The 16,215-nt window shown below is 38.9% G+C and overlaps 1 protein-coding gene across 1 annotated transcript in view; it reads right to left on the reverse strand.

Moving 5' to 3' along the window:
• The window catches only part of ATP10B (ATPase phospholipid transporting 10B (putative)), a 124,783-nt gene extending 108,791 nt beyond the window's left edge, over positions 1–15,992 (reverse strand). Inside the window, exon 1 of the mRNA XM_053462249.1 lies at positions 15,922–15,992. The gene's annotated coding sequence lies outside the window, so the exon portion shown is untranslated. The remainder of the gene's footprint in view (positions 1–15,921) is intronic.
• Positions 15,993–16,215: the final 223 nt, after the last annotated feature.

A 16,215-nucleotide genomic window follows, 5' to 3' on the forward strand; every position in this document is an offset into this window, starting at 1 on the left:
GATAGCACCTAAAAAATAGAAAAGCCTGGAGGGCTGTATCCAGCCTGATCACATATAATATAGCAAAAGAAAGTGAAGACTAAAAGGAGAAGAAAAAAAAAAAAACCTTATGATTTCTAGGTCCGTACATGTACCAGTCACTAACATGTTTAATGTGTCCTGGGAAACTTGGCATAGGTAGCATCTCTCCTATTTGCTGCACAGCTAAGATGTTCTTACTTGAATGCCATTAGCGTTCTTCAATGACCCAGCGCAGAAATATCACACATACACTCATGTCTGAAGGACCCTGCACTGGATCGTAGGAGGCTCGTCTACAAAAAGCTTTAATCAAAACCTAAAGAAGTCTTGAAGTATACAACTGATGTAGCAGCACAAGGCAACAAAATCATTAGTAACTGATCACTTACCAAATCAGTGATATTTGTACTGACTGTGAAAACCTAACTTTCTTAGGGACCATTAGAGGTAGACGAGAATATATACCATGTACACTTCCTATTTGATCATGATGGATATTAAGAACATTGTAATTATTGTGCATATAACGGATGCTGTTTTTACTCGAGAGATATGAGTATTGTGGCCAAACAGATGGCACTGGCTGTCCAGATCTTTTTATCTACTTTAGTAATTATCTTGTTTTAATGATGCGACATATATAGTATAAAGCACAACACTGGGCAAGTCAGCATTACATACAGATCTACAGGTGTCCATACATAGCCCCCAGGCAACTGCCTCCACTTTCCATGAGCCATCATTGCTTTGTGTACACTTTTCTCCCTGTTTGTAGTGATCCAGTGGTAACAATTGTTGGGACATGAACAAATTGTGCAACAGACTGTCTCCCAGGCAGCAGCAGCACCCTCTGCTAGCCAACTTTGTCTCTTCTCTCCCTCGCATGCTTTTTATCAGAAATATTTTTTCATCTGGTGTGACCACACACCATTGATTAGGTTTAATATTGTTAATGTAAAATAACTATTATATAAAAGACCAGTTAAAAAATCATTGCCCATATAAAAAAAATATTGCTGAGACTTTTCAGGTTCCCATGTCATTGGTTAAAGCACATGCATGCTCCAGTGCACTCATTCTGGTGGCAGTGGGTATAATATTAACGCTACAGTACCCTATTCATCCTACCATCTGAAAAAAAACATCTTGGGAGAAGCAGTGGTGAAATTCATCCCAAAATACAAGCCCATCCTGGTGGCCGAGTAATCTAGCAGCATAAAGAACATTGGCAGACAAAGTGTCTAATACACATGTTCCTATATAGGCAAGTTTAAGACATCCAGGCAAGGGTATGTCTTTTTGACTCCTTACCTATGGTTATGTGTACTATTCAATCTGGTCCAAAACAGAAAACTCATAATAGGAGCATAGACATGATCCAAGCATCACGGGAATTGTTATTCTAGCCTAGTGGCCGTATGAAGAATTACAAATAAATCACAAGTAAAGGCTTCATGTGTGTGCCCAAAGTCTTGAAATCGGAGCAGCAAAGGGGACAACTACCTCCCTGTCCCCTTGCCTTCTCTCAGCTGTCACTTTTAGAAAATAAAATAATCAAATAATATAAAATATACAGTTTGCAACACTGGTACTTGCTGGATTGAATAAAATTACATTTTAATTGATCTCAAGCTTTGTATCCCTTTAGCAAGGTACTTAATAGCTCCAGTAAACTGCAGGGGTTAGTTTACCATCAGTCAAAAAAAAAATTGAGTCCCTCAGGTACTAATTTCCTTACAATAAAGTTCAGCAGGCAGAGTCTTATGAAGCAGCCAAGTGCACCAAGCCAGGTTATAGCAAACCAAGGTTAGAATCATTTATCGTGAACAAATGATGCTGTAGAAAGTAGATTTCAACTAAGTCTGGTAAGAGAAGAATATGTTACTCTGGCACCAAATCTGTTCATCCAGACATTGTTAAAATGCCTACTTTAACATATCGATAGCTTCTAGTGGAACTATTCCAAAGGCTCTACGATATTCGTTAAAGGATAGCAAAGTCTTTTCTTTCTCACGTAATAGGAGATAGTGGCAGATGCTTTTTTTTTTTTTAAAACCAGATTATTTGTAAATGGAGTTTAAATGGTACTGTCACCCTTAACAAGTTATACTGGAGATGCAATAAAGAAAAAGCACTGAACCATTAAACACGTTCTTTATATTGTAACAATTTCAGAACTTGGCCTTAAGTGTTGTGTAGGAAATGTAAAGAATTGTCTAGCCATGCGTCTAAGTTTGTAAAATACATGGATATTGAAATGGAGGATTTGGTTTCCCTGCAGTGCTGGTTAAAGGGACACACTGGGGCCCCAGAAAGCATCCTAACCAATAAATGCATTTTAAAGTGCATTGTGGGTAAGTTAACACTTTCCGTCCTTTGAAGTTTAGTACTACTTATTGGCTTCTTGTAGCAAAAAAAAAGTGCTTCATTAGAACCCCCCCTCCCCTAACATATGGTGAGCCCGTCCTGGAGCTGGCTGGGGACACCTATATCATGCATCAGTAGTTGGGGGAGGGATCTCCCTATCCATTTGCAAGAGGGGCACGTGAACTTTTAAAGGGACGATGCAGCTCTCATTTGCATTAAAGTGCATATGATGGCTGCGATGTACCATTCGGCTTTTATGATAGGAAAGAAGCAGATGAAAGCCATACAGATGGGAGTTTGTGTTTAAATTATTGGTTTGCAAGTAAGTTTAAACGAAACATTTAAACTTCCTATAATGCTCTTCCTGGGAGCCTGACTTAGAGTCTCCAGCAGGGGCGGGCTGGGCCGGGGGGCAATTGCCCCCCAGGCCGCCCTAAATCCGGGCCGGTGGGCCGGACGGACGACCGGCAGACAGGCATTCAATGCGGCTGCGGCCGCAAAGTTAAAAACTAAGCGGCCGCGAGCAGGATTGAGTTCGGCCGTCATGCGTACCTGGCGGGGGAGGGAGGGGGGCGGTCCGCCCCGGCTGCCGCTCATCTGAGGGCTGCCACCATGCTGGCACGCCTCCAGAAACGGTGCGCGCGGCAACTGTGGCTGTGCGCCGGGACTTGATCCCGGCGTACAACACTGAAGCCACGCCCACCGTCTTCCGCGCTCAGTGCACAGGACAGGAAGAAGAAATAGAAGTAGAAGAAGAGGAGGAAGAGGAAAAGTGAGAGTGAAAGAAGAAAAGGTAGGAGAGAGTGGATTAGTAAGTGTGTGAGAGTGATGGGTGTTATGCTGAATGTAAGTGTGTGAGAGTGATGGGTGTTATGCTGAATGTAAGTGTGTGAGAGTGATGGGTGTTATGCTGAATGTAAGTGTGTGAGAGTGATGGGTGTTATGCTAAATGTAAGTGTGTGAGAGTGATGGGTGTTATGCTGAATGTAAGTGTGTGAGAGTGATGGGTGTTATGCTGAATGTAAGTGTGTGAGAGTGATGGGTGTTATGCTAAATGTAAGTGTGAGAGTGATGGGTGTTATGCTAAATGTAAGTGTGTGAGAGTGATGGGTGTTATGCTGAATGTAAGTGTGTGAGAGTGATGGGTGTTATGCTAAATGTACGTGTGTGAGAGTGATGGGTGTTACGCTGAATGTAAGTGTGTGAGAGTGATGGGTGTTATGCTGAATGTAAGTGTGTGAGAGTGATGGGTGTTATGCTAAATGTAAGTGTGCGAGAGTGATGGGTGTTATGCTGAATGTAAGTGTGTGAGAGTGATGGGTGTTATGCTGAATGTAAGTGTGTGAGAGTGATGGGTGTTATGCTGAATGTTTGTGAATGAGGGTTTCAGATAGCATGGATGTGTAAGTGTTGGGGGATAGCTTGGCATAGGGAGTGCGTAATCACATTCCTTTCATGCCCAGATTCCAGCATGTAGTGGCTGCCTAGGCATGATAGGAGTGTGATTGCTGTTATAAATTATTTTTTGGTCCAACTTCGGTGTGTTAACACTTTTATTGGACAGAATAATTCAATGACAGTATTAATATATATATTTATATATATAATTGCAAACAGCAATCACACTCCTATCATGCTAAGTCAGCCAGCACATGCTAGAACCTGGACATGATAGGATTGTGATTGTTGTTATATATATGTGTGTATATATATATATATATATATATATATATATATATATATATATATATATATATATATATATATATATATATATATATATATATATGTGTGTTAATATTATTGTTGATTTTTTTGGTGTTACTTTTAATAAAGTATTTTAAAGGTTTTTTTTGTTTTTTTTTTCAATTTTGGCCAAGTGAATGCTGAATTTTTAGTTTCAGTCCAGAATTTTCATTTCGGTGCATCCCTACTTAAAGTGTGTGTGGGGGGGGGCACATACAGGATCTGCCACAGGTGCCAAATACTCTAGGTACGCCCCTGCATCATGCGGCTGTCAGACCCAATGGCCATGCCTCAGCTCCTCTTCCCTCGTCTTAAAAGGGGTGTGATGAAGAGCTGAGGCATGCGGTGCCTGCACGCCGGCCACTTTAATTTCATTAGGCGCTGGTGGAGTGACTGCCGCACGACGGCCACTTTCAATGTCGCTCGCAGCCGCTTTGATGGTGCAATGGGCCAGTTGACTAGACTTGCCCCCCAGGCCTTAGGCTGCCAGCCCTCCCCTGGTCTCCAGGTAAAGTGTTGATTCCTTGGGACCTTGGGTCAATTTGTTCAATCTGGAGGCTGAGGACCAGCATTGGGCCATACCTACTCCCTGCTCACTAAAGTATAACTAGGACTAGTCCTGCCACTGAATAAAGCCACACCAACAGAAGAAAGGGGCTCTGGGTAGCCAACCCTGGGAGGTTACCAAGTGTGCTTTTTATGCATTATAAATGTGCAACCCTTTTGAGCTTCTCTTGAAAGAAAAATGATCAGAATTGGGGATGCCTCTAATATTATCGGAAGTCAAACCTGGATAAATGGTCAGGATCGTTCTGCATAATTAAGTATCCAGAACGATCCTGACCATTTATCCAGGATTGACTTCCTGAGGTTATTTCCTCTCAATGCATACTGAATGCACACAAATGTACAGTTTAGTGGATAAGCCATCATGTCTTGAGGTTGACACATCAAACCTTGAAGGCCAGTAGCGATGCCTAATGGAAATACCATAGGCGATACGGAGGCTGCGCTAACCTTTTGCTAGAAATACTTAACTCACAGATGCCTATGCCGAAGGGTCCTCTCTCCTGGGCTTGCGGATGCTTATAAATGCTTGCTAGTTCTTACAGCTGATCTATCAAAACTCCAGGTCTGGTAAATAAGGATCCCCCCTAGATTTGCTGAATAAAGCCTCCCATGTTACCAATTTTTGCATCATGAATCCTGTAGTTCAACAGCCAGAGGGCTGCAAATTGCTGAAATAATAGACAAGAAACTAGGAGAACAAAATACTATTTCTTTTTGTTAGTTTACCAAGATTTTTACCAACTTGAAATAAATTCTAAAAGCAAAAACAAAACATATGCTTCTGAAAAACAAACTGTTTTATGTTGTAAGAAAAACCACAGATGCACGCAACTTTTAAATTTAACTAAGCATTAGTTCATTAACTTTTCTAACCAATAGGTGGCACCTAAATACTGCTAACAGTACCTAAACAGTTTGCTTAACTTTTGATATAATAGCATCTCTACATCTGCAGCGTTTAAAGGGACAGTAAAGGTTCTAGGAAACTAGCCATAATTTGTTATTTCCTGCTTAAACATCTGCAAAAACCATTGTTTACGTTCCAACATTTAATACTGAAATAATATCTGTTTTATTTACCATTTACATATCCGTGATACAGATGTGTTTTTAATCGTTCTTTTCTTAAAAACATGACCTGCACCTGGGGCGGATCCTGTATGTGGTACCCCCCCCACACACACACTTTAAAACTGCATAGCTTCTATCGGTGGGTAAACATTGACAGGGGTACAGCACAACTGCTATCATTATATACTGAGGAAGACATTGAAGGGGGTACAGCATAACACCTATCACTATATACTGAGGCACACATTGACGGTAGTACAGCACAACTGCTATCACTATATACAGAGGCGCACATTGACAGGGGTACAGCATAACCCATATCACTATATACTAAGGCAAACATTGATGGTGGTTCAGAATAATCCCTATCACTTTATTTCGAGCAAGACATTGACAATAATGCAGCATAACCACTATCACTATATACAGCAATCACAATCCTATCATGCCCAGGTTCTAGCATGTACGTGTTGCCTGGGCATGATAGGAGTGTGATTGCCGTTATATATATATATATATATATATATATATATATATATATTAATATTAATACTGTTTTGAATTGTTCTGTCCAATTTTGGTGTGTTACTTACTTTTAATAAGTGTGGTTAACAAACAAACAAAAAAAAAAAATCAACAACAATATTATATATCTATCTATCTATCTATCTATCTATCTATATATATATATATATATATATATATAATTGCTAACAGCAATCACACTCCTATCATGCAACTAGTACATGTTGGAACCGGGGCATGATAGGAATGTGATTACAGCCTCCCTATGCCATGCTACCCACACACACGCACATCCACGCTTTCACACACACTCATTCATTGAAAGCAAATCCCGACGCACAGCATCAGTTACTGCGCACATCACAAGGGAGCAGGATCGGAGGTCTGCATTAACAGACCTCCCGCTTCCTTGATCCCCCCAACACAGCCTGCTCCTCTAGCGGCGGACATTACTGTCCGGCTCCGGAGGAGTGGTGGCATGGTGGCACCCCCTGATGAGTGGCACTCCGGGCGGACCACTTCTCCCCTGCTAGGTACGCTACTGCTAAGTACCAGTACCAGTGCCCCTCTTGCCTCCCCTTCCTTTCTAAGAGCTACCAAAGTCGGCTGTATATGATTGTATCTAGATCACAGTGTTCTAGAGCCCTAAAGGTTATAACAATGCTTAGATAGAAAAGCAAGACAAAGCAGATAAATCCTACAAAATAATTGTGCAAACTCAATTATGCAAAAACACTTTATAAAATGGAAAATAAAATAAATGGGTGTGGAGGGGGCCCTGGTTAAAACAATTAAAGATGCAAATCTAGGCACTCCAATAACGTACACAAAAGAAAATTATCTGAATAACGTTTTAAGGGATGTTGTAAAACAAATATCCAGAGGATACAATCCATTTATATATTTGTATTAAGAAAAAAAGGTATGCAGAAATTGTTTCTATTGTGCTTACATTTTATAGCAAAGGCAGTCTTCAAATATATAATGCATTATCGGAGAATATCAAGATAAAACATCACAGCTGAGAATAGCTTTTGATCATTTTGATAATAATGAGCTCAGTGTTGCCAGCTTGAAAAAAAGAGAGTGAAGAAGCAGCATGGGATATTAGGCTTTGGGCTTTTTTCAAATAAGAATTAAAAGGCAAAAGCACAAAACAGCAAGAGAAAAAAATATTTACTATTTTAAAGGTAAATTAGAATTAAAACATGTGGGTAAGAAGTTAAAATTATATATATACTATTTCAGCCTTAATTTTAAAATATAAAATTTGGGGAAGTCACTTTAAAGCAGCACTGCCATGGTTTTAAATCTTTATAGGGATAAAATTCCCAAGCCAAGTACAATTAAGCGAGTGATCATGCAAAAAAAAAAAAAAAAAAAAAAGTATTACAAAGGGAAAGTAAAGGGACTAATTTGCCTAATTTGCTGGAAGCAGCACTGTGTGGCATGACATTTTCTAGTTTGCACAGATGTGTACCAATTTACCAATTTCTCGATGGCATTGCAATGGCCAGCTAAAGCAGACAGCGCTTAAAGCTGAAGGTTAATTTACAAGATGTTGCTTCACATCTTGCTTTCTGGCGAGAGAAAAGATTTCCTTCTCTTCTGTCGATATTTTGCATTTGCTATGCTAGTGGTTGGGCTACGTAGGTTATTGGGTGCATGTGAATATTTTAATTGTAGACTTTGACAGATCCACCTTAGAAAGGGTCACTTGAGCCCTATTTTCATGTTAAATACCGTATTTGCTCGATTATAAGACAAGGTTTTTTCCAGAGCAAATGCACAGTGAGGAGAGTTCCGCTACGGAACTCTCCTCACTGACAGCCGGGGAAGGTCTGCGCGATGGACGCAGACAACCCCCACTGCTAACCACACCTCCTTCAAGCTACAGCGGAAGTTGTCTACGCGAATCGCGTAGACCTCTACACGCTGCCCCGGCTACGCACCAGGGACTCAGAAGCACCGGTAAGTTTAGAGGAGGGAGTTAAATGGGGGGCATAAGGCATTTTTGTAGGCAGAGTGCTCTATGAAATGCCTTTTAACCCTCTATACGCCACTCAGCCTCCTGAAATGCCTTATTCCTCCCTATATGCCACTCTGACCCATAATATGCCTTTTAACCCCCTAAATGCCAGAGTGGCATATAGGGGTAAAAGGCATTTCTGGAGGCAGAGTGGCACATAGGGGGTCAAAAGGCATATCATGGGGCACAGTGGTATAAAGGGGCTATGAGGCATTTCTGGGGCAGAGTGGCAAGCCTGGGGGCGGATGTGCATAACTGGGGGGGCAGCTGAAAAAAAAAAAGGAAATAAAATATTTTTCTCAATCATAGCTTTTATTAAAAAAAAAAAAAATAGTTCACATAGTTTACATGAATTAACATTTACTGGCAAAACTTTTTTCCTATAGGGTCGTCTTATAGTCAGGCTATTTCTTTTTTTCATAAATTAATATTCAGATTTGGGGGGGGAGGCTTATAATCAGGGTTGTCTTATAATCGAGCAAATACGGTACATATTGGAGTGCATTGTGGATGGACTGCATTGCACTTTACTGCACGCACATTTTAGTAACAGGAGTTACAAGACAAGATTTCTCTTAGTTCCTCCGTGGCTTCTACAAGTTAAGGCAGGGGACATGTACGAGTACTTTTCTTGCACATGCCCAATATCTTACATAGCTTACTGCATTAATTGTACACCCAAAAAGCATACTTCCTAACATATCAAGTGGGCACAAAGGAACATGTTGGTTTCATGTGGGTGTTGTACCAGGCAGTGGTAAGGGGAAAGACAGGGACTACAATACACACCTGGCCTTGATGTCTGAGGAGCATCTGATGCCAGTTGAGCATTTCTTATTTAAATATTCCGCAACAGAGTGTTTAGCCTCTACATGCAGTTATGGCCATGCATAATAATACAAAGAATGTCTCACCAGTATATTTAATACCCTAGGTATTACTAGGGGTAATCAAACCCCAACAGCAAAACTACAACCAGAAACCAAAGGAAACGCGAATCCCCTGACGACACAACAGACTTGCGCGTCTGGCATATTTTACATATGTTCATTAAGATTAGCTGCAGTCCTATATTTAAGATAGCAGACGAGACAAGATTGGTATACCAGGTCCTTCCCCATCTCTGCAGATACCTAGGAGGGTACTGATTTAAGGAATAGCTAGGTTTTGTACCACAGAGGACAGGACTAGTGATTTAGGTTAGTATCCTGCCATTTATGCCTCCATTAGCGAGTGTCTGCTCTAGCATTCTAAATCTCTGGATTTTATTTTAGAGTATATCAATAAACGTTAAGTTTTAATAGGTAAGATTCCATTAGTCTTTGGTTGTAGCATGGCCGTTGATAGCAAGTGGAATATATCTACATTTCTTTTTAAGCTATATATGTTCTATGGTAAACATTAAGGATAGCCATATGCCTAGCCCATGCATGTTTTAATTTATTTTAATATATTAATCTGTACCACTTCTGTTGAGAGCTGTAATATAAAGATGTTTTACTCTACTAAAAGGGAGGCAAATAAGTGGAACAGCCTAAGTCTCTGAACACAAATCTAGTTTTAGATGACTTATCTCCTACGAAATCAACTCCGTACTTTGTTATTTGCCTTTATGTTTTGCGCAGGACGGCTGTGTAGTGATCTCACCACTAGAATCCAAATGCATCTGGTAGCTGCTACATATATGAACCATTTGTTTCAGTTTGTCTCGAAAGACTTAGTATGTAGCCTTCCCCCGAGATCTATATGTAATAAAATAATTTGTATGTGCCAGCTGGATTAAAAAACATTGTTAAATGGAATATACAACAGCAGGCAGAAATGGCAACAGATTTGGGCAAAACCACATTAGCAAAAACACTAATTAATGTGAAATTTTAAATAATTGTAACTAATAGCAAGAAGGTTCCTAATTCTCATATCCCAGACTCATGCCTACACATGTCTAATGGGATATCTGCTCTGTAAAAATCAATATTAATATCATCCGAAGGTGACATTAAACGGAAGATTGAAATCTATTTTTCAGCACAATTTAACCTCTACCTGCGCTGTGACTGTGATGAAATCCAGGCAATGAACTGAGAAAATCCAAGTGTTCTTTATTTGTCTAAAGTCACAGACATTACGGACGTTTAGGATTGCAAAGTAAATGTTTTGAAAGGCAAATACAAAGTTTTATTTCTATTATTGATTATAGATTTAACACAAAGCCAGATTGCCTTGGGTTTTGGCACCCCTGCAGATTGTTAGTACCTCCGCAGTCTAAAGTACTAATCCATGGTTTTTAGTACATCTGGCTAATTTGTGATGAACAAATAGGAGCGAGTCTGGGGCATTCATTATTCACACGTTCATGGCAATGCTATAAAAATGTGGGTATAGACATAAACATACATGCAAACATTCTGTCCTTCTTATACCATCACATATCAGTACAATAAACTCAAACCTGGCCATAAACATTTTAGACCGATACTGCCTGACATGTAGCCAGCAGGACTATCCTGACCAAACCAGGTTAGCTGGCAAGTATGAATTGAATGATATCACAACTGCCAGCAAACCAGGTAAACCCTCCTGCTCACTGATGGAGGAGACAAAATAATCTTTGCTGATAATATGATCTAGCAAAGAAGTGAAATCCAGAAAACCACAAGTAGAAAAGTTAATTCTTTGAGAAGGAAGAATAAAAATATATAGTTTACCGTTTTAGTTTAATGAGATTAAATGAAGATTGATTCACCCATATTGATTTAAAATCAATAATCCAAGCACTCCTGTAATTGTGATTACATTTCCTGTACATAAATAGTGTGGAATCATAACATTTCAGGGCAAATCGGAGGCATTTGGTTCATAATGTCTTCCTATTTTTTTCTATGTTTTATAAGACCTCAAACCGTAGTTGGTTCTCTATCTTGTCTTATGTTTAGGACAACCTTAAGCCTATCCGAAGCATTCTTATCTCACCATATAAAGGTGAAATGATTAAAACGACAGGCAATTCATATTTAAAATCAAAGTTTTCAATATTAAGCTCTTGCTACTTTGGGAATTACCGCACTGTATTCTCCTCCACTAGTTTTGCTGGAAGACTATTCCATCCCACCTCTTATTAAATATTATCTTATATAAATATCTTCCAACCCTCTGATGTCAGACAAGATGGGCTGAATTGTACGTGTATGCCATTAAATTCTATTATTCTGACAATTTTTCCTGGATAAATGTGATAAAAAAAAACACAGTCCCGAAACGGAGCCATACCATAGTGTTTTTTTGGGGGTTTTTTTAATGAAAAATGTTTGTGCTTAGGCTATCTTGCAGCACCATCTTTTCCTGAGAGCCTGGCGGAAAGAGATCAGTGCCTCTATTTCCTAAACTTCTTACAGATTCTAGGGGCTATTTTATGAATCTAGGTCTGGTAAGCATCAGGTAAGAGTGATTTTTGTTAACAAAGGTAACAAAGTTGTGGCAAGGGTGGTATCCAAATGTTTGGACCTCTGTGCAGTCATTATGCAACTGAAGAAGGGCTGGGGGGAAAAAAACCCATTGTGATATTTTTCATGTTAGAAATAAAGGTTTACAAAGCCATGTACTCAGAAGAGCATTATATCAACTTAATTCAATGAAAAACAATATACTTGCATAAAATGTCAGCGAGTGATCATTATGTTCTTTTGGGAACAACCAAAAAAAAATAAAAAATAATAAAAAAAAAGGAGTATATACAAAATGACACTCTAACTTAAAAAGATTATGGCGTAAATAAAAAAAAATGCCAAATACAATTTTAAGTATTAAGAAATAATTATATCACTCTGTAGTTTATCACCCATTAAGCATACCATATTAGCTTACATTTGGTCCCCTATGAATGTAACTAGGTCAGATTCCAACCTACAAATACCTTTCCTGCAACATAGAAAGGATTCTCAGAATGCTGTAAAGCTAAGCTAATAACAAAAAATACCATTTTTTTTAAATTTACACTTTTCTTTTTTTCTATCATTTGTAAAACAAAACAAAACAAAAAAAAGCAGATCCTGTAGATGAAAAGCAAGCAAATGAAAGGGTAAACTAAAATGAATGATTTTCCATTAATAATTATAACCGATATTAATTAAGTTTTTGCCTGGAGCAGATCCCAGAAATTGCATCTCTGCTCATGGACAGCACAATGCTGTTAAACATTTCATTTATATTCCATATACTAACATTGGTAAGAATTTGTGGTTTTGCAACAAAACAATTCTCCTAATGGCCACTGTTCGCCGACATTAAATTGCAAAGTAAAACATTCTTGCTATTAGAATAAATTGCATTTTCTTCTGTTTTGCTTTGCGTTCGATATAACAAGGAGTCTGTCCTATGCTTTAATATGAAAAAAGGCAACAGATGCTCAGAAATAGTTTTAAGCGTTTTTTTTTTTTTTTTTTTTTTTTAGATCCTAATGTAGATGGTGTGTGAGCGTGAGAAGGAAAAAAAAAAGGTCTTGTTAAGTTGCCATTATGTTTATAGTAATATAAATATCCTGTTAACAAAATGCAAAAACAAATTATATATTTTTGTTTTTTTTATGAGCAATAAAGAAAATGTGAAAATGTACTGTAAGCGATATAAAGTATAGTAATTGACACAAATATTATACTGTTGTGACACAGTATATGGAACGGTTATAGTGGGAGGTTTTTAGGATCCTGAATTGGTCAAAGCCTGTTTCCCCCTCACCTATTCCCAAATAGCAGATAAAAAAAACAGTAAATCCCAGGCTGATTAAAGTGTGGAAAGAATGGAATCTGACTTTCTACGAGCAGGACAATCCTTGCGCAAAGCAGTTATTTTGCCCTAGCGTGAACTCCGGTGAAGTCCCCTCCCCGATCCTCCAATCATCAAAAATGCCATTTTGGCGGAAGTTTGCAATTCATACAAATCCTAATACACAAGTTTGTGTGGCTACTCTCCACAGTGTGCCCAGCCAAGATTACGCCAAGGGCACAAAGTCCCCTTGGAGTAACAGCTTAAGGCTTGAAATAATCATTGGAACTGGTTAACATCTCTGTTTATAAGTATACCATATGGAAAACATTGAACAAGCATGGAGTCCATGGCAGGACACCACAGAGGAAACCACTGCTCTCCAAAAAAACATTGCTTCCAAAAAGCACCTTGATGCTCCACAATGCCATTGGGAAAACGTTTTGTGGACTGATGAAACTAAGGTTAAATTGTTTAAAAATAACACGCAGCACTACACATGGCGTAAAAACGGCACCGCATACCAACATTGTATTGAGAATTTGGACGTTATCAATGGTGAAGTGTGGTAGAGGGAGCATCACGGGGCTTCTTTCCTGCCGGAGGACAGCCTGAGGGGGACAATTCCCAAGCAAGGTATAAAGGATGACTACAAGTTGGGTAATGCAGCAGGACAATGATCCTAAGCATTGGAGTAAATCTACTAGAGAAAGGCTTCAGAAACAAAATCCACCTTTTGGAGTGGCCCAGTCAGAGCCCAGACCTTAACCCATTTGGGATGCTGTGAAATGACCTCTTGAGAGCTGTTGCACACCAGACATCTGGTGGTTGAGCTTAAAAAAGAATGGTCTAAACTTACTCTTGAATGTTGTGTAGGCCTGATCTGCAGCCACCAGAAGTGCTTTAAGGTTAAAGCTGCCAAAGGAGATTCAACCATTAAGTACATTATTATAAAGTACATTATTATTAAGTACATTATTATTATTATTAAGTACAATGTGTTTGTCTATACTTGTGATTTTATCACATTTTAAGAACAATTATTGCAGAAAACTCCAACTCTATCCCTACGTTCTTCCCAAATGTTAAGGCTCTCCTCCTCACTTATCACCTCTTCCTTTTCCCGTTTACAAGATTTCACTCGAGCTGCCCCTTATCTCTGGAATCTACTCCCAACGAACCTTCAGCATTCTCCCTCCCTCCCAACATTCAAGAAACATCTAAAACCCCAGTTCTTCAGAGAAGCCGCACCATCTTAGCTGCTAGAACTTCCTTGTCATTGATACAGCCACCACACTACTTCTCACCCTTTCTCTGTGCCTTATGTTTGTCACCCCATTCCCTTAAGATTGTAAGCTTGCGAGCCGGGCTCTCTCCACCTAATGTATCAGTTAGTCTTAGTCTGTCAATTCTTGTCTTGTCATACCCCTTTAATATATGTATTGTATTAAGCGCTGTGTAAATTGTTGGCGCTATATAAATAAAAGATAATAATAATAAAATCAGGCAATATCTAAATGTACTTTTTCTTGCCATTGTATATAGGGAATGCCTAAACACACAATCAGGAACACTTTTGTTGGTTCTTCTTCTCAAGTACACAGGGGAGAAGTATAATGTATTTGAGCAATATGTTAAATCTCTTAGCTGCAGAGAGTGTGAACCAGAATGGAGCCTAATGTGCTGCCAAAAAATGTGTGTCCCAGGGGGTGGTATGAGATTTGAGAAAGGTAAGATAATAACCAGTCTTCTTTTTGATGCATCTTAATTGTGTGCCCATCAAATATTTATATACAGACTTACACATTACAATCTTTGGACAGATTATAGTATCAAGACACAATGTAAATATGGCTTAAGCACTAATTAGCATAATAAGTGTCAATTAAAATGTCCAGTGAACTGCAGCATCCCTTTAAAAGGGACACTTCGGTTTATAGGCACTTTAACACATTTTATAGAGGAGAGGCCCCTTTAAATTTATGTAGTGTCTCCTTGTAAAAGCATAGGGCATTCTATAGATTCCATATACATTTCCCAAACTCTAGCCTGACCCCCATGCAGATGTGCTGAAAATGATTTGATTTTAATGGGAGCACTTCTTTTCCACTAACTGCTTGGATCAGGCCATGGAAGAGGCACCCTGCTGCAGCTGTGGAGCTGCAGCTTCTCCTTTAGGCATTTGTAAACATTTTGAAGGCATATTATAATACTTGTGATGTACTTTTGGGAGAGGCATAAAGAGCATGAAGCACAGAATCGAGTTAATTTGACAATGTCTTTTGACATAACGGCGTTTAAAATGAAATAATGTGCATGAATGAAGCAACTCATTTTATTCTAAATATAACTTTTTAAATTAAGGGCTTTGGTAACAAATATCAGTATGGGTATCACATTATATGCATTACGGTAAAGACACCTAATTACATGCTCATTAATGTTCCCTTTTCAATGTGTCATGGCGCATTGTCTCTGGCAGAGCTGGTTTACTGCAATGAAAACGCCTAAGGAAATGTTGCTTATATTTAAGTTGAACTCTTGCTGTCGCAACAGGTCCTCGGAATTTATTGCAAGATACTCTTCCTTATTATGTGCAATATTATATAAAAAGCTTTAACCTTCCTCTTTGATAGGAACAAGATAAGATTGTAGAACAACTGGATTTATATGTTCTCCTATGGAGGATTATAATTAGATATAGGATGTGAAGTCTTTCAGATGAGCTCTCCAATATTGGATAACCAGCCATTGAAGTATTACAAAAGCCCTCCAGTGCTGAATCACTTCAAAAGCAAAATGTAAATGTAATAGCAGGGTATTGTACTTACAGGATGCAGTGCCACAATTCTGTGTCATTCAATCACCTGGTGATCAATTATTCAAGAAAATACGACCATGAATTAAAAGCTGAAATAAAAGAGGAATAGGCACATATTTATTTGGCTTCTCTGAATTTTGTTTATATTGTTATAGTATTATCAAACATTCTCATTTTTACGAGCTGCATCAGCATAGAATTGCTTTGCAAAAAATGAATGGAAAATTGTTAAAATTATGTGCAGGGCCGGCCTTAGGGGTGTGCGACCTGTGCGACCGCACAGGGCGCCATGGTAGCGGTTGCT

The sequence above is a fragment of the Spea bombifrons genome, chromosome 4 (assembly GCF_027358695.1).
Source record: "Spea bombifrons isolate aSpeBom1 chromosome 4, aSpeBom1.2.pri, whole genome shotgun sequence".
Classification (NCBI taxonomy): domain Eukaryota; kingdom Metazoa; phylum Chordata; class Amphibia; order Anura; family Pelobatidae; genus Spea; species Spea bombifrons.